The sequence below is a fragment of the Hibiscus syriacus genome, unplaced genomic scaffold (assembly GCF_006381635.1).
Source record: "Hibiscus syriacus cultivar Baekdansim isolate YM2019G1 unplaced genomic scaffold, ASM638163v2 tig00117048_pilon, whole genome shotgun sequence".
Classification (NCBI taxonomy): Eukaryota; Viridiplantae; Streptophyta; class Magnoliopsida; order Malvales; family Malvaceae; genus Hibiscus; species Hibiscus syriacus.
Genome location: NW_024063538.1, coordinates 4,313,067 through 4,332,936, shown reverse-complemented (window position 1 = coordinate 4,332,936; position 19,870 = coordinate 4,313,067). Strand labels below are relative to the sequence as shown.

The 19,870-nt window shown below is 34.5% G+C and overlaps 2 pseudogenes; one reads left to right on the top strand and one right to left on the bottom strand.

Annotated features, from left to right (window-relative positions):
- Positions 1-13,039, bottom strand: part of LOC120197503 — a 35,098-nt pseudogene extending 22,059 nt beyond the window's left edge.
- Positions 5,086-17,949, top strand: LOC120197570 (annotated as a pseudogene).
- The last annotated feature ends 1,921 nt before the right edge of the window (positions 17,950-19,870 follow it).

Sequence of the window (19,870 nt, the reverse complement as noted above, 5' to 3'; positions counted from 1 at the left end):
TTCTTTTCACCTTGAAATGCGGCACGGTTTGCTTTAGAAAAGCCGGGTTAGGTTGAAAATCAACATCAAATATTGCTACAAACTCAGAGACCCGTACATACTCGCAACTCATGGCAGACTTTAGATTCCCTGCCTTGTAACCGGTTCTTATCAAGCGATGTCGGTAAATTATATTGACACCATTCTGGTTCCATTTAGCAACCTCTGCTTTAATTAAATACCAGATGCTTTCGTCATCAAAATCATCAAGGACATGGCTGTCCCTTTTTCTCATATGTATGGGGTAAGAGGAGGTAAGATAGTAGGCTACCCCCAACATCAGGTTGAGAACAGCTTTCGTAAGAGACTTCCGAATTATAAAATGTCCTCCGTGAGACTCGATCTCACGACCTAAAGTTAGCAGACAGCAGAGATAGACTGCTCATATACCTGTATGAAATCGGTGGAAAAGGCTATCAACATCAAGAAAAACAAACACAATATACCTAATATTACCATATTCCATTCTTGGTTGTCCTTGCCTCCTAGTTAAGTCCTATCTATCACAATTCGCAGCGACTTGTTTGCTAAGAATCCCATCATAATATGCCGATATTTTTTCGATATAGATGTCGATTTCCATTACATAAGCATCTAACTAAATTCATTACTAAAATCTACATTCTAACCAATGTAAATTGTCAATGAAGCAGAGAAAAAGAGGAGAATTTAGGTACCTCTCTCTTGTTACACATTGGGAATTGAACACGAACCATGGGATATTCATCGGCGGATCGTTCGACATCGTCGGACTCGATTGGATCCCCCTCGATTCTGGGTTCAATCTTCTTGTACTTAATCCAAAAGCAGCCTAAGCTAAGTATTAACCGATCAGCAGATTGGATGAGGAATAGAGCAACACAGAATTTAGACAAAGCTTGAATCGGTGGTGCAATGTAATCGGCACGAACCGACAGCCAACCTACATAAACCGAGTGAAGCAACATGTCACCGGTCATCGGAATATGCAAATTTTGATTCCGAAAATAATGCCATCCTTTGAGATAAGAAGGCAATTCGAAGCACAGAATTGTGATGGAAGTCACCAGGAAAAGTTTAATGACAGTGAACAAAACTTTCCCTTTCCCCATTTTTTCACTTGCCATGGCAACATCTTGTTTAAAGATAAGCCTTTTGTTGATGGCTCCGAGCACCGCCCAGACGAGTGAGGAGAACCAAGCGAAGCAGCCAACGGCGCGATGAGCCTTGAGAAGTAAAACCCAAGTCACTTGCTTAGCGTTTTTGCCTCTGGTTTTCTCCACCGGCCGGAATGCAGCATCGGGGGCGTCGATTTCCACCGCCGAGTAGTTCGGGTTCTCCATTTTCACTACCACCGGCGTCCCTTTCTTCGCTTGAGTTGGCCACCAATTGGAAAAATCTAAACTCGGAGCCATTTTCAGTTCACTGGGTCTGACTCGGATCTCACAAAGAGCAATTTAGCGAAAGGATAAAGGAACCCAGAATTCAGATAGTAAAAGAAGGAAGCTTGAGAGAAGACAGAGACAACATGGGAAAACAAATTTAGGAGGAAAGGTATATGATGCTGTAAGAACCCGAACCTCACGCCATCTGGGTTTTCTCTGTCTAATCATCCAAACAATTTTTTTAACTTCACTTCCATAATTTATGAGAATGCTGTGTAAGAACCCAAACATTTTTTTTCTTTGAGTCTGCTAAACCTGTTTTATCCAAACAAATTTGATTAATCCATTCTTAGTTGTAAAAATAATATTGGGTAAATTACACGCTTATTCACTAAATTTTATCCTCTCTCCTATTTTACTCGCAATACTTTTAATAATTTCAATTTACTCACTAAACTTTGGACATTGTACTTTTTTTATCACTCATTAGATGACATGAGTTATTTTATTATTTTTCTCATATGACATGTAATGTTTTTTATTAATATTTTAATATTATTTAGGATTATAATAAAAAGTAAATATTAAAATATCCATCCAAGCCCTAAAATTAAAATTCTTACCCCCACATTCAAGTTTCGATGACAGCTTAGGTTAGCGCCGCCGGTGGCTATCACGGTGGCCTCCGGTGGCTATTTTTTTAGGTGTTGAATCATTGAGTAAGTCCACATAATTTCTTTTTCCCCTTTGGTGTTGAATCATTGACTTCTTTGTTGGAATTGTTATTGTGCTTGGGATTTGGTTTTGAACTAAAATCAACAACAGGTTAATTCCATGATTGGTTTGGTTGAGGGTCGTGAGAGATGAATAATAGAGTGAGGGGGCAGAGGTGAGCTTGATCGTTCGTCGTTGGGAGGTGATCGCCGGTGGAAGGGTGAACTTGTCAAGGGTGATGGTGGGTGGGTTTGTAATTTGGGGATTAGGGTTTGGGATATAATTTGAGAATTTGGGTATGATTTAAGGGTATAATTGTAATTTTGAAATTTATTTTTGTTTTAATCATATTTGGTATTAAAAATATTAATAAAATATGCAATATCATATGAGAAAATAATAAAATAATCCATGTCATCAAATGAGTGATAAAAAAGTTCAATGTCTAAAGTTTAGTGAGCAAATTGAAAAAATTGAAAGTGCAGTGAGTGAAATAGGAGAGAGAGTAAAGTTCAGTGAGTAAGCATGTAATTTACCCAAATAATATCTCCAACTTAAACAATTACATGGAAAATTATAAAAAAATATAAAAAATCTCCAACTTAAACAGTTACATAATTTAAAATAATGGAAAATTTTAAAATCTTATTAGTTTAATTTCGAATTTAAATAGTAACGTGGCTAGTCTAGTTTTATCTTATGTAAAATGTTCGTGAACCATAAGAAAATAACAGCTCAACTATTTTAACAATACATACCGGACGGGTGAACTTAAAAGAAATGAACAATTTTTGTTTTATTATCTTGTATATATTATATATTACACGTTTGATTGAGTTGTTATCCCGAATTAAATGCATATAGACTCAATTGAAAAATAAAAAAATATTATCTAAAATATTCATTATTATTATTATAAAGGAAAATTGTCTGATGTAAATTTATTTATTTTAGTTTATGTGTTTTATTTAGGGATTAGAGTTTTTAAGTTTTAAATATTTTTTTGGTAACTAACAACACTAACTAAACAAATAATCTAAACTATCCTATCCCTGCCCTCTTCTAATACTAGTTTGTAGCAGATTGATGGTGGCGTTGCCAATACGCAGCACTTTGCGCCTCTCGTTCGGCTCAGTTTGGTTATTCGATCAGCCACTTTGTTTCCTTCACGATGTATATGGATGGCTATTACCTCTCATTCCTTTCGCAACATTCCATCTATGTGTATCCAGAGCGTTAACTCGAGGTTCCTAAGGGTTCTGTCATTTAGTCCTTTGCATACATCTTTACTGTCAACTTCGATTAGCAGCTTGCATGTCTCCAGCTTCCATGCAACTTTTAGACCTTCGAGCACTCCTCATAATTCCGCTTCTAGAATGAAACATGCGCCGATTGACTTGTGAAAGTCTACTTTCCACTCTCCATTCCCGTCCCTTATTACTCCTCCACAAGAGGCCATCCCATTTGAACTGTCGACTGCAACGTCTGAGTTTAGCTTCAACCACCCCGGAGGTGGCGGTTCCATCGGCTTTCTGCCCTTGTGTGTTGATCTGAGCTCGACCGGTTTACCCATGTTGCTAGTATGGCCCTTTTAGTTTCCTCTACCAGTCTTCTACTCTGTTCGAGTACCGATTCCCTCGTTATTATTCCCGATTCAAATATACCTTTGTTTCTTTATTGCCATAGGTTCCATAGGATAATTCCGAACATGGTATCCCAGGCTTCCTCTTCCCTTGCGAAGTATGATGGGTTTCACTAGGTTCTTATATAACCAGTCTATACGGTTCATCGTGAAAAACCCCGTCAATCTCTTGTCCTTTATAAGCACCATCCATATTGCTTTTGTTGTCTGGCAGTGTCTTAAGATATGGTCAACATCTTCCTCTTCATAGATGTATTCCGAACATCTTGCATCCGTCGTTAAGTGCTTGCGATATCTTTCCTTGTTCTTTTGCAATGCTTCGTGGGCTACAAGCCATAAAAATGTTTTACTTCTTGCAGTCCCTTGTATCTCGAGATCAATTTCCACACTGGTTCTTCCTCCACCCCCATTTGATTGGTTCGTGCTTCATAAGCGGCTTTGACTGTAAACTTCCTATCATCTCTCCCTTCCCTCCCTGGTGAGTCCCTCATGGAGTGTCGGTAATGGTGGTTTCACTACTGCTATCTTTACTAAAATTACATCTAGGAGTACCGACTAGAAGTCAGTCCAATTACATTCCCAATACTTGTGCTACCAAGTTATGAACGTGATTTATCAGAGGCCCCACTCCACTTATCATGGGTTTTTTTTCCTTCAAAAGTTTATGCTTTTACCGTTGCCTATGTTCCAGATAATTCCTTGCCTTGTTGTCTCCCAGATTCTTTCCAGTCTTTCCATAACTTCGAGCAGTTTGCTGTTTTGCATGTCTCCAGAACAACATTTTTCCTTTTTTATTTTGCTTGCAATAAATGAACACACAATTGGTCATTCTTCCTAATTAGTTGGAATGCCACCTTCATCAGAAACGCTTCATTCTATCGTACAAGTTTCTTCAATCTCAGTCCTCCGGTTTGATTGGGCTTGCATAATGTATCCCACTTGACGAGATTAATTCCATCTTTCGATGTCGTGTGACCCCAAATAAACTTCCTGATTAGTCTTTCGATCTCAGAACATACTCCTTTAGGTACACTACAAGAAAATATACCTTTAATGAAACACGAACGATGACACACGCTAATTTATGACTTGTAAAAAATGTGTGTCATAAAAAAAATGTTACGTTTCTTAAAATCTGAACAATTTATGACTTACAATAATGTGTCATATTTAATAGTCATAATCCAAAAAATTTAGCAAATATACGGAGTACACTTGTCATTATGTGTCATCTCTAAAAATTGTCTTTTAATTTATTTGAGTTTCTTCAACCCTTTTTGTATTGCTGACCCCACTTGAAGGCTGAAACCCTCTCAAATCGACACCATGGGTTCAATAGACACGCCAACGATAACGAAGAATGGTTCAACACAATCCCATGCCGCTGTAGAGCTGGTCGGTGACGACCAGAAGCCTCTGGCCTCTTTTAATGGAGCGCCGGAGCTTGAGGCAACGAAAAAGAGGAGGTCGAGTATACTCCCTCTAGAGGTGGGTACTTGCGTGATGTGCCGCTAGAGGGACGACAAGTATCATCCTGTCAAATTCATCGAAAGCCGCAAGATGCATTTTTTTGAGCCTAATGATTATGAATATTACGTTCATTACACCGAGTGTAAGATTTTTGTTCTCCCTAGGGTTTCTAATTAAATTTAATTACTTTTGGTCTTTATTATTGAATTGAAAAATTTAGAATTTATTTATGTTGGGAACTTTGGAAATTTTTATGTTTTTTTTGTTATCATGATGATAGTTAATAGGAGGCTAGATGAATGGGTGAAGCTTGAACAGCTTGATCTTGATTCCGTGGAAACAATTGTTTATGTTAAGGTTGAAGACAAGGTAAAGTTTCTTTTACAATGACGAGCATTACATTTCAGTTTCTTCTCTATATGTGTTCTGTGTATTTATGTGAAGAATTTGCTCATGGGGTTCTCAGGTTACAAGCTTAAAAATGACTCGCCGCAAAAAACGTAAGATTGATGAGACACACGTCGAGGTTGTAAGTAAATGCACACCTTTTGCTCGGTGATGTGTAAAGATCAGAGGCTAATTTGAAAATTCTACTTGTTGCTTTTATGAAATTCTATTATATGTAATTGTATGTTGCTTTCTTTTCTGTAGGGTCATGAAGAACTAGATGCTGCTAACTTGCGTGAGCATGAGGAATTCACAAAGGTGAAAAATATTTCGACCATAGAACTTGGAAGATATGAAATTGAGACATGGTATTTTCCCCCTTTCCACCAGAATATAATGATTCATTGAAGTTGTACTTTTGTGAGTTTTGCCTCAACTTCATGAAACGCAAAGAGCAACTTCAAAGGCATATGGTGAGCTTTGCTTCAATGTAGTAATAAAAATTTCCCCCTTATAATACTTAAGGTTTCATTAGTTTATAGTAACTTAATTGTTGATTATGTTCTAGTTTCTTTATGGTAACCTTGAAATATTGTAATTTGATTTTACTTTTTTTTAATCATGAATATAAGTTTTGTTTACCACATATTTTTGTTATGTATGTTTTGGCTGAAAGTAAGTGAGTGTCAAATGATTTTATAAGTGATGCCTGACATTTCTTCTCTCCATGTATGTTGTGGATTGAAGTCAATGATCTTGTCTTGGCAAGTGATACTTCTCATCTTGTTGCTGCTTTGCTTAATTTGTGCATAAGACAAGAATTATCCTTCTATCAATCCTCTAATACTATACAAATTATGTAGGTGTAGATCTGTGAGCCGAGATTTTCCTCGTTTTCTTTCCTTTTTGTCCTAATTGGTTAAGATAGAAACAATTATGGGATACGTAGTTTGCTTGCTAAACTGCAAGTATTTGGTTTTTATGTATGATTGATTATCATATTTTTTTCTTTAAGTACCTGGAAATCACAAAAACTTAGTTAATGGTGCCGGTGTTATTCTTCATTTGTTTCCCAAATTGTTAAGAACGAAGCTTGTGTTTTAAGATCAGTATATGGCAAGAATAATCTTTATTCTTCATGTCTTCAATTAATATCTTAAATTGCATTCCCTATAGTATAATCGCCTATCTTATGACTTGATAGGATGGAATGTTGTACAGATGTAGGATATTGTTGCCTTGAAAAAAAAAGCTTTTGGAAATTCTTGGTGATATATATGTGTGTGTATTGTCTTTGATTTTACCCCCCTTTCTAATTGCTGCAAGTTACAAATGGGGCAGGCAGAATCAATATTAACTCTCTGTTTAATTTTTACTCCGTAGAGGAAGTGTGATTTGAAGCATCCACTGGGGACGAAATATATCGTAGTGGTACACTATCAATGTTTGAGGTATATTCTTGAAAAACTTTTACTGCTGCTACTTTATGTTCCAAATCTCAAAAATGAAAAAGAAAAGTCTTTCCTCATTCTAGTTAAGTAAAATCTATATGATTCTGGTTTTCTTTGAACCCACAATATTGCTTTTGCTTTTTGTAAGTTCAATTTTCACTGTTTTTGTTTTTACATAAAATCAAATAATCATAAAATTTTCTTGAAATATATTTTGAAAAAAAGGTGGTGTATGCGTTTTTCAACTTCCAATACGAGCATATAAATGTTTTTCACCATTTTTCTTTTTCTTTTTCCTATCCATTTTGTTGAAAACATTTTGATGTTTCGATATAACAAATTAAATTAAAAGAATTTTAATTTTGAAAATGATTTTTCTAAGCATATTCGATATATTAAATCGAATATCAAAATATTACTCAAAGTATTTCAAAGTTCATTTTAAATCCTTACTAAAGTGTAAAATTAAGTTTTAATCTTAAAATAATTTCAAAATAATTTTACAAAGTATTTCGAACCGTTTCAAAGCCAAAAATTACAGTGTGTCCAGAGGGAACCGATTCCCCCTGAATGGTTTTGCTCCGAGAAATAATAGTGTGCTCGGAGGGAACCGATTCCCCCCCAGGGGTATCGATTCCCCCCACTGTTCAACGATCGAATATTTGAATTTTATACTTAGGGAACCAATTCCCCATGAGGGGGGTACCGATTCCCCCCACGCTCCAAGCAGAAATATTAATTGTTTTCACACTTAAACATCTCCAATAACTTCATTAATGATCCCCAACGTTCAAAAGTGATTCAAGGTATATTTAAACAAGCTTAGAAGCCATTGATCAATAACAAGAAACATCAAGCAACTAGAATCAAGAGAGAATTAAAGAGAAAGCATCAAACCTCAAGTTGGATCATTTCAAGCCTATTTTTCATTCAATATTCATTTTGCTTTCAAGAACACTTATTGTGCTTAATTATATTTATTCTTGAGTGTTCTTTCTGTGTTCTAGAATTGTGCAAACATCTTACCTTGTGAGGTTTTTCTTGTAAGTTTACAAAATTTGTAATCTTCTCTTTGAGAAAGAGTGTTCTCAAGAATTGGGGTATAATTCTTGAGGGAGTTGTAAGGTTATCTCTTTGGCCTCAAAAGAAAGAACAAATTAGTGAATTTTTTGGAAAATCCTTAGTGTAGATAGCTAAGGTAGTGGACGTAGACTTTGGTTGATAAAGTCGAACCACTGTAAATCGATGTACAAATACTTTAAATTTTCTGCAAAAGCTTCCACCAAAATTTTTATTGCCAATTCACCCCCCTCTTGGCCGATTTCATCGATCGATTAACTCAACAATTGGCATCAGAGCCTAACTCATTTGAAGGTTTAATCGCTTCTTGAGTCAATTCGGTAAGAGTTACATCGATAATCAAAGTCATCAATGGCCCTCTACTTCAATCTTCGACTCCGGTCTCGATTCGTTGCTCGTCAACAAGCCTCATTTCTTCAATGGGGATAAGTATGCCTATTGGAAAAATAGGATGATGTACTTCATTCAAGAAAGTGACATGGGAGCATGGAATGCCGTAGAAGAAGGATACATCAAGCCTCTCACTCATCCAAGATTGTGGAGTGAATGAGAGATAAGAATGTTCCAGCTCAACTCCAAAGCCATCCATATCATATTTTGTGCTCTTGGACCAGATGAATACGAAAGAGTTTCATCTTGTAGAACCACCAAAGAAATATAGGACAAACTTCAAGTCACTCATGAAGGTACCGATGAGGTAAAGAAATCTAAAATTAGTATTCTAACACATAGCTATGAAAATTTCAGGATGAAACCAAATGAAGATATCAAAGCTATGACGGATAGATTTTCAACAATTGTCAATGGTCTCAAATCATATGGAGAGATCATTTCAAATGAAAAGCTTGTGAGGAAGTTAGTCTACTCCCTTCCAAAATCGTGGCAATCAAAGAAGACGACAATCATCGAGTCTAAGGACTTAACGTCCTTAACTCTTGAAGAACTAATCGGTTCCCTTCTCACTCATGAAATGATGCTTAAAGATGAAGTGGACCTCAATAAGATTGACGAGACACCAAAGGAGAAGGAGAAGAAGAAAAACATTGGAGTTGCTCTCAAATCCACAAAAGATGAGAGTGATTCGAATGACGATGATGATGACGAGGAAAATGCCATTATTTGCCAAACGATTCAAAAAGTTGATGATGCCCAACCGAGGAAGAAAATTCAAACGTCATGAAGGCTTCAAAACTGAATCGAATGAGAAAGATCTGATCATTTGCTATGAATGAAAAAAGTCGGGGCATATCAAATATGATTGCCCACAATTGAAGAAAAATGGTCAATCCAAAAAGAAGCACAAGGCTCATGTAGCTACATGGAGCGATGAAGAAGGTTCCGATGAAGAGGAACAAGAAGTTGTAAACTTATGCTTGATGGCTATCGGGGAAGATTCTAAGGTAACCTCTAACTCATTCGATTTGAATGAATTATCTTATGATGAGTTATTAGAGGATTATAATGGGTTGGCTTCGGATTATAAGACTCTATTTTCAAAATACAAAAATGATATTTCAAAATTGAAAAAACGAAAATAGTCTTATATCCAAGACCAACAATGAGCTTGAAAGTAAGATCAAAGAATTGCAAATCAAAATTAATGATTTTGAAAAGAAAAATACTGATTTGCATAACTTACTTTCAAAAGTTCATGATGATCATCAAAAGAAGATTGATGATCTTAAAACTTCTTTTAATAAGGTTGGAACAAAAAGTTTTGAAAAAGGTGAGAATTCAAAATCCAATTTTGTTAAGAAAAGTTTTAGAAGCTACAATCATAGAAGTCCTCAACGAACCTTGAATGGTAAAATTGTTAGGAGTATATGGGTTCCTAAAGAATTCATTACTACTAAAGATAAGGATGTCCTTCATAAATGGATACCAAAGGGGACAAGGATTTTAGAAACTAATGAATATGGACCCAAAAGAATTTGGGTACCAAAAATTAGAAATTAATCTATGTTTGTAGGAAAAGGAGCATTGCTACAAGGCACGGGAAACAAATCCAAATTCATGGTACCTTGATAGTGGATGCTCGAGACACATGACCGGAGACAAAAGCCGGTTCATAGAGCTTAACGCCAAAAATGGAGAAGAAGTGAATTTTGGTGATAATTCAAAAGGTCACATTGAAGGTATTGGTACTATAGGTAATACCTCTTCCATACAAATTAAAAATGTGTTATATGTGAATGGATTAAAGCATAATCTATTGAGTATTAGTCAATTATGCGATAAGGGATTCAATGTCATGTTTGAAATTAATGGTTGTAAAGTCATTGACATTGCATCTAATCAGATTATGATTGTTGGTCATAGAATATGAAACATATACATGGTGCATTTAGATTCTATTGATATGACTAATTTGTGCCTAGTTGCTAAGGATGAACATGATAGTTGGTTATGGCATAGGAGACTAGGACATGTTAGTATGAGTGTGTTTTGCAACGGATAATTCAAGGAGACTTAGTAAGAGGGTTGCCTAAGCTTAAATTTGATAATGATAAAATCTGTGATGCTTGTGCTAAAGGAAATCAAAATCGAATTTCTTTTAAATCCATTAATGACGTATCAACTAGTAGAGTATTACAATTGATCCATATAGATCTTTTTGGGCCAACTAGGACTACTAGCTTGGGTGGAAAACAATATGCATTTGTCTTGGTAGATGACTATTCCAGATATACTTGGGTTCTATTCTTAAGTACTAAAGATGAAGCATTAGAAAATTTCATCACATTTTCAAAAGTAATCCAAAACGAAAAAGGTTACTCTATCACTAGTGTTAGAAGTGATCATGGCACTTAATTTGAAAATCTTGGATTTAATGAGTTTTGTAATTCTAATGGTATTAGCCATAATTTTTCAGCACCTAGAACCCCTCAACAAAATGGAGTTGTTGAGAGGAAAAATCGAACTTTAGAAGAAATGGCTAGAACCATGCTCTGTGAAAATAATTTGCCAAAATATTTTTGGGCGGAAGCCACAAATACCGCTTGTTATGTTGTAAATCGAGTAATGATTAGGCCAATTATAAATAAAACTCCATATGAAATTTTCAAAAATAAAAAGCCTAACATTAGTTATTTTCATCCTTTTGGATATAAATGTTTTGTTTTAAACAACGGTAAAGAAAACCTTGGCAAATTTAATGCTAAAAGTGATGAAGGAATTTTTCTGTGTTATTCCTTAAATTCTAAAGCTTATCGAGTATTTAATAAAAGAACTTTAGTTGTAGAAGAGTCTATACATGTTGTTTTTGATGATAATCTCCTTCCGATGAAGGATTCTTGTGTTAATGATGATGTAGGTATTGTACAAGCAAATGCCGTTAGACATGACGCTGGAGAATCATCATCAAAAGAAGAAACGAAAGATGAGGAAACTCATGATCCTCTTGAGAATCCAACCATTGAATAAAGGGAAGTATCTTATCCAAGATAGTACAACTATGTCAAGGATGGTGAGATTATAGGTGATCCATCCAAAGGGGTAACTACTCGATCTTCTCTTAGAAATATTTGTAATTATGTTTCATTTATCTCATGCATAGAGACTAAGAATATTAAAGAAACATTAAATGATTAACATTGGATTATGGCTATGCAAGAAGATTTAAATCAATTTGAGAGAAGTAAAGTATGGACATTAGTTGAAAGGCTTAGTAATAAATCTACTGTAGGTAGTAGATGGGTATTTAGGAATAAGCTTGATGAGAGTGGTAATATAGTGAGAAACAAGGCTAGACTTGTTTCTTAAGGGTATACTCAAGAAGAGGGCATAGACTATGATGAAACATACGCTCCCGTAGCTAGGATGGAAGCAATTAGAATGTTATTAGCATTTGCATGTTTTCATGAATTTAAATTATATCAAATGGATGTTAAAAGTGCATTTTTAAATGGTTTTATAAAAGAAGAAGTGTATGTGGAACAACCTCCAGGTTTTGAAGATTCAAAATTTCCAGATCATGTTCTTAAATTGACAAAAACACTTTATGGTTTAAAACAAGCTTCTAGAGCTTGGTATGAAAGATTGTCAAATTTTTTAATTGAAAAAGGTTTTTCAAAAGGAAAGGTTGGCAGTACATGTTTTTAAAGCATAAAGGTAAAGATTTATTAGTAGTTCAAATTTATGTTGATGATATAATATTTGGTTCTACTAATGATGTTCTTTGCCAAGAATTTTCTAAGCTAATGCAAAGCGAATTCGAAATGAGCATGATGGGGGAGCTCTCATTTTTCTTGGGACTCCAAATCAAGCAAAGAAAAGATGGCATCTTCATCAATCAAGCTAAGTACGTCAAAGATATGCTCAATAAATTTAGACTGGAAAATGGCAAGCCTCATGACACTCCAATGAGCTCTTCAACAAAGCTTGACTTAGATGAAGGAGGTAAATATGTAGATGTTAAATTATATAGGTCAATGATTGGATCTTTATTTTATCTAACTGCAAGTAGATCGGACATTATGTTTAGTGTTTGCTTATGTGCTAGATTTCAATCATGCCCTAAGGAATCACATTTACTAGCTGATAAGAGAATCTTTAGATACCTTAAGGACACTCCTAGTTTAGGACTTTGGTATCCCAGAGACTCTAGCTTTAGCTTGCATGCCTTTTCTGATGCGGATTATGGAGGATGCAAATTAGATAGGAAAAGCACATCCGGTACTTGCCAATTCCTTGTAAATATGTTGATTTCTTGGTTTTCAAAGAAACAAAATTGTGTTGCATTATCTACTACTGAAGCCGAATACATTTCAGCTGGTAGTTGTTGTGCACAAGTTTTATGGATGAAACAACAACTTTTTTATTATGGAATTGAAGTAGGTACCATTCCTATCAAGTGTGACAATACTAGTGCTATTTGTCTCACTAAAAATCTCATCCAACACTTTAGAACTAAGCACATTGAAATAAGACATCACTTCATTAGAGACCATGTCACTAAGGAAGATGTAGTTCTAGAATTTGTTGATACTTTGCATCAATTAGCGGATATCTTTACAAAACCTTTAGACAAGGAACGTTTTTGGACACTTAGGAGAGAATTAGGTTTAACTGACCTATCTTCACTAAGTGTTTAAAATAATTTTAGCACTTTAAAGAATAAATGAAAAATGCTTATAATAGTAATTTCTGATTACATTCATTGCTATTAGTTAGGGGGAGTTTATGATTCTTGATGAAAAATTAACTTTATGTTCAAATTTAGTTTAAGGATTAATTTGATTGATTGAACATAATTAATTTTTGATACATGAGTTGCCAATACCACTAGAGAAGATTAATTTAGCATTTTGAGTGTTTAAAATATAGTTTTTTTAATTATAGGGCAGGGGGAATCGATACCCCCTTGAAGGGGAACCGATTCCCCTTAGGGGAATTGAAACCCCCCACGGGTTCTGGTTTTAAACACCAGAAAAAGTTTTTTCTTTACTCTCAAACCCTATCTTCTCTTCGTCATTCTCCTCTTCTGTCTCCCCAAATCATCACTTTGATTCAAAAAACAACGTTTATTATCGGAATTACTTCAAATATCTTCTCCTAAACCTGTTGGAATCATCAAATTAGTTCAAAAATCATCACATTCTCACAAAATCCAAAAATCTTCAAGGTATTTTTCTAAAACTTCTATTTTATCAAATTTTGAACATAGAACTAGTTTTAATTAGTTTTAGATTGAAATAGTGATCGGACATTGATTGTTTAGTGATTAGAAACTAGATTTTACAACTAATTTCATCAAAAACACAAGAATTTTCCAAAATTCTTTGAAATTTTCGAAATAAAAAAATTTGTTTTTCAAATTATTGTGTTTTGATTGAATTATGTTGTTGTTATGAAAACTATACATATATTGATTTTCAAAACCTTATTTTTCAATAAGTTTTTCCAAAAAAAAAACTTTGCCCATTAGGATTGGTTTAGAGAACCTTGAATTATTGAGGACTCAATTGAGTTTTGGGATTGATTACATTGCGTACATGTGTTTTACAATTGCAGGTTATTCATTCTATTTCGATTTTCTTAAACCATGTGAAATCCTAAACGTGCTAGGTCTTCATCTAGTCGTTCAAACCAACAACCAAATCCACCTCCAAATCCTCCTCTTATTCCTGAAATTCCTATTCCTAATCCCGTTGTCCTAATATGACTATCCAAAACTCGTGCTTCAATCATCCTGGTCCTAGAAATCATCGTTTTTGGTATTATCAGTATTTTGACTCTTACAAAATTAGAGAAGAACGTATCCCATCTCTTCAAGCTATGATAGATATCAATTTTAGATATCTTCCTCTTTTACAAGAGTAGAAATTTGATAAACTTTGTGACCTTGAACCTATAGTTTACCATCAACTTGTTCGCATCTTCTATTCTAATGCCGTTTGTATTAAAAACCGAGCTCAAACCAAAACCATAGGAGTTCGTTCCTATCTCCTAGGACAATTCTTCCATCTTGACTCGGCTTACATAGCCAATAAATTAGGATTAGATAATGATGGTATATCAAATAAAAAATAGTTTTTAGGTTCTCGTTATAAAAGAATGGATAGTGCGAGTGTCTTAGATCTTCATGATGGTTTTCTTCATCTAATGATTTCTTGGTGGTTTTGACCATCCGGAGGTCGTTACTCAACTCTTAGAGCCTTGGATCTTTGGTGGTTATATTGTTTCCAAAACAATATTAAAATAAACCTACCTCACATTATTTTTACTGAAATTGTTGAAACCGTAAATCTTGTTCCTAATAAGAAACTTTATTTATCTCTAGTTTACGGTTGCATTCTGAGTAATTTATTTTCTAAAGCCGGGCTTAGAGTTATTCTAGATGCCGTCTTTCATCTCATAAAACAAATTAATCTTCTTTCCTTAACGAGAGCGGGATGGATAAAGAATAAAGAAACTGGTGAATGGGGTCGATCTTCTGAGAATACTTCGGGAGCTAGTTCTTCACAAGCTCCACCAGAAGCTGACGACGATCCCGAGCTTGAACAATTAATGCAAGATATTGACGAAGCCGACGATGAGCCGGAGCAGCACTAGGAACAAGCTCATCAAGAAGATCAAGTGCCTCAATATTTTTAATCATTTATGGAGACATTTGATTTCCGTTATGCATCATTGGATTCTCGCTTCACTTCCATAGAATCTCACTTCTCGACTATGGAAGCTCAACAATTGGAAATTCTCTGGGAGATGCATGCAAACAATGAAGCAACCAACGCTCGTATTAATGCACTCACTCATGAAATGGCAGCTATGCGAGCTCATTTCCCTCCTCCCGATCCTCATACGGATGCTTGAACTTTGATTTTTGCTTTGCTTATTTGGATTGAACTTGGATATTTGCATTATTGTTAAAACATTTTGAATGCTTTTAGATTGTTTATTTTTTGTTGTTCGAACTTATGTTTAATACATTTGATTTGGATTTCGTGTTTATTTTGCATCTTTAGACATATATGACCAATTATCCATTACATGTTTATGAATATTGATTATGAAACTAATGGCTAACCTCTCTTTTGATTGTGATCTTAGCAGCTTAAGCTTTATATTAATAAATCAATTGGCTTACGTTTTTATAGGGTCTTTTTGATTTAACAAAAAGAGGGAGAAAGTGTTAAAGTAAGGGGGAGTAGTATTTTTTAAAATCAAAATTCATTTTGAAATTAGAAAATCTTAAAAGGTTTTGTTATATCAAAAAGGGCGAGATTGTTGAAAACATTTTGATGTTTCGATATAAAAAATTAAATTAAAAGAATTTTAATTTTGAAAATGATTTTTCTAAGCATATTCGATATATTAAATCGAATATCAAAATATTACTCAAAGTATTTCAAAGTTCATTTTAAATCCTTACTAAAGTGTAAAATTAAGTTTTAATCTTTAAATAATTTCAAAACAATTTTACAAAGTATTTCGAACCGTTTCAAAGCCAAAAATCACAATGTGTCCAGAGGGAACCGATTCCTCCCCAAGGGGGTACCGATTCCCCCTAAATGGTTTTGCTCCGAGAAATAACAGTGTGCTCGGAGGGAACCGATTCACCCCAGGGGGTATCGATTCTCCCCACTGTTCAACGGTCGAATATTTGAATTTTACACTTAGGGAACCGATTCCCTATGAGGGGGTACCGATTCCCCCCACGCTCCAAGCAGAAATATTAATTTTTCACGCTTAAACTGCTCCAATAACTTCATTAATGATCCCCAACGTTCAGAAGTGATTCAAGGTGTATTTAAACAAGCTTAGAAGCCATTGATCAATAACAAGAAACATCAAGCAACTATAATCAAGAGAGAATCAAAGAGAAAGCATCAAACCTCAAGTTTGAGCATTTCAAGCCTATTTTTCATTCAATATTCATTTTGCTTTCAAGAACACTTATTGTGCTCAATTATATTTATTCTTGAGTGTTCTTTCTTTGTTCTAGAATTGTGCAAACATCTTACCTTGTGAGGTTTTTCTTGTAAGTTTGTGAAAATTGTAATCTTCTCTTTGAGAAAGAGTGTTCTCAAGAATTGAGGTATAATTCTTGAGGGAGTTGTAAGGTTATCTCTTTGGCCTTAAAAGAAAGAACAAATTAGTGAATTTGTTAGAAAATCCTTAGTGTTGATAGCTAAGGTAGTGGACGTAGACTTTGGTTGATAAAGTCGAACCACTGTAAATCGCTGTGCAATTACTTTCACTTTTTCTGCAAAAGCTTCCACCAAAATTTTTATTGCCAATTCACCCCCCTCTTGGCCGATTTCATCGATCGATTAACTCAACACATTTTGTTGTGTTTTCCTGCTGAAACATGTCTTGTTATAGAATGTAGCAGATCTTTGCTAACATTGGTATTCCTTTGTTCAAATATTTTGAGACAGGTTGATGGCAAAAAGAACAAGGTTTATGGGCATAATCTTTGTTATTTAGCAAAGTTGTTCCTTGACCACAAGACCCTTTATTACGACGCTAACCTATTTTTATTTTATGTTTTGCGTGAATGTGATGATTGAGGTTGCCATATGGTTGGATACTTCTTCAAGGTAGCTTATATGTTTTTGTTGTATATGATTTGATGCGGTCTCGAGTTAAAATAAACCTTATAAGTCTGTGGCTATTTTAATATTTTTTGTTGCCATCTACTAACTATAATAACATCATATAGGTGATTTGATTTATAGAATTTATTGCCTATCTGTGAATTATAGCATCATTACCGATAGTGTGTTGGTTAAAAACTATGTAGTTCTAATATCCAGCTTTGCTTAAGATGTTGTGAATCTTTTTTATTTCTTTTATATATATATATATATATATATATATTTCATTGTTCACAGTATTTAGACTGCGTTACCCTAACACAAACAAATATATTAGCATTTTGAATCTAATCATGCAGGAAAAGCATTCAGAGGAATCCTATAATTTGGCATGTATCCTCACCCTTCCTCCATATCAAAGGAAAGGCTATGGAAAATTTTTTATTGCATTTTGTAAGCTCTATGCTTGCTATTTTCTTTTATGATTTTTTCCCTTGTGATCTGTCCTTTGGAATTTCATCATATCGGTTATTAACTAGAGCTTTATTGCTTATTTGTCTTCATTTTGGACCACAGCATATGAACTCTCAAAGAAAGAAGGTAAAGTTGGCACACCTGAAAGACCATTTTCCGATCTAGGTCTGTTGAGCTACAGAGGGTATTGGACAAGAGTTCTTTTAGACATCTTGAAGAAACATAAAGGAAATATTTCCATCAAGATATCACTACTGAAGCCATATATCAAGTCTAGTGGGTTGTGATTTATGCAATTTCTTCTACTTTATCCACTGTGAAAACTTTATTTTCATCAAGGGTGATGCTGATATTGTACACTGCTCAAAGTGGATCTAACAAAAGGGTTAGCCTCAATTGAATCAATGTTTTGGTGAGGACTTCGATCATTCCTTGTTTAAATTGCAGCTTTCATTTTGACTAGTCGTTTATTGTAAATTGTTTGCAGTGTCCATGTCAATCGGGAGGTACCGAGTGTGGATATTATGTTTGTAAGTTCATGAAAGAGATAGTCGAGAGCGAACTTGAAGTGTTGGTCAATAAGCATGTAAGCAAAAATTTTTGATACACATCTGTCATATCATACATATACATTAGTCATACAAATATCATATGTACTTGAAGTAGGATGCTATTCTAAACAAATTAATGCAAATACTTGTTAGCAAGACTGAAAATTGTGAATTCGGGCCATGATAATGTATATAATTTATATGGAAAGTTTTACTAATTAAATGTGTAAAATTTATTTTTACATATGCTTCAAAGAATGCATATGTAAAATTGGTCATTTTAGTACTCTTTGATAGTTATATACTTCACTTTAAATAAGTATAAATTATATACTTATTTCATATTTTTTACTTTGGTTGGCGATTAGAAGGAAGAATACACGGATGATGACATCGATGATATTCACAAAGAATGGGTATCTTATGTGGCAACCTTTTTTATGCCGTGATATTTTGTATCGACATATGATTACAATATTTTGTATCGACATTGATGATTACAATATTTTGCATACAATATATTGTATGCAAATGGATTGCTTATATATAATATGATATATATATTTAGTATTATGAGACATTAAATGTGATTTAGTTTGATTATTTGTCAATCTACAATATATATATATATATATAATATTTATGACATACAATCACGACACACAAATGTGTGTCATATTCATTTATGACGGAGGCTTTAATAAAGCGTAATGTGCGTCATAAATGCGTGTCATAAATGCGCGTCATAGATTTATAACACACAATTGTGTGTCATCTGAGATTTATGATGGTGGCTTCAATAACGCGCATTTATGTGTCATCTGTACTCATAGATGACGCGCAATACATGTCATTAAAGGTTTTTTTTTAGTTGTTGTAGTACGGTTGATTGCATAGTGTATGACGGTATAGCTATCAGAACGACCTTAGCCAGAGTGATTTGACTCGCTAAAGACAAACGTTTTGCCTTCCATCTGGCTAATTTATATTGTACTTTCTGCACCACATATCTATAAGTTTCCTTTGTGACTTTCTATTGTAGAATTGGAACCCCAAGGTAGTTGCCCAAGTCAAGTACTTCATTGAAGCCTAAAGTACCACTGATGTTCCTCATTAATTCTATTGGAACATTACGAAAGAAGAATAAATTGGTTTTCTCGATGCTCACTCTTTGTTTGGATGCCACCCAGAATTTTTTGTAACTCTTCAAATCGCGTTTAACTGGTCGATTAAAGTCTTTGTCAAGAGTATCATTTCGTCTGCAAAAAAATAGGTGAAATTTTTGGTCCCTCCTTGGATACCTTGAATGGCTTCCATTGACTGGCCTTTACTTCATGGTTTCTTGTTTGAGTTAATCGTTCCATGCACATTACAAACAGATAAGGTGATATCGGGTCGTCCTGTTTGATATCTCTAGTTGGTTTGAAAGGTTCGTCATTGAGTCATTCCACAGTATTTGTGTAGAGACTGAAGAGACACGTTGCATGATCATTCGTTTCATTTCAGGCGGAATTCCAATGTCTTGCAGTGTATCATCGATAAATGACCATTCTAATCTGTCGTAAACTTACTCTAGATTGATCTTGATCGCCATCCATCATTTCCTCCCTTGTTTCTTCTGCATTGAGTGGATTACTTACTGGGTTATTATGATATT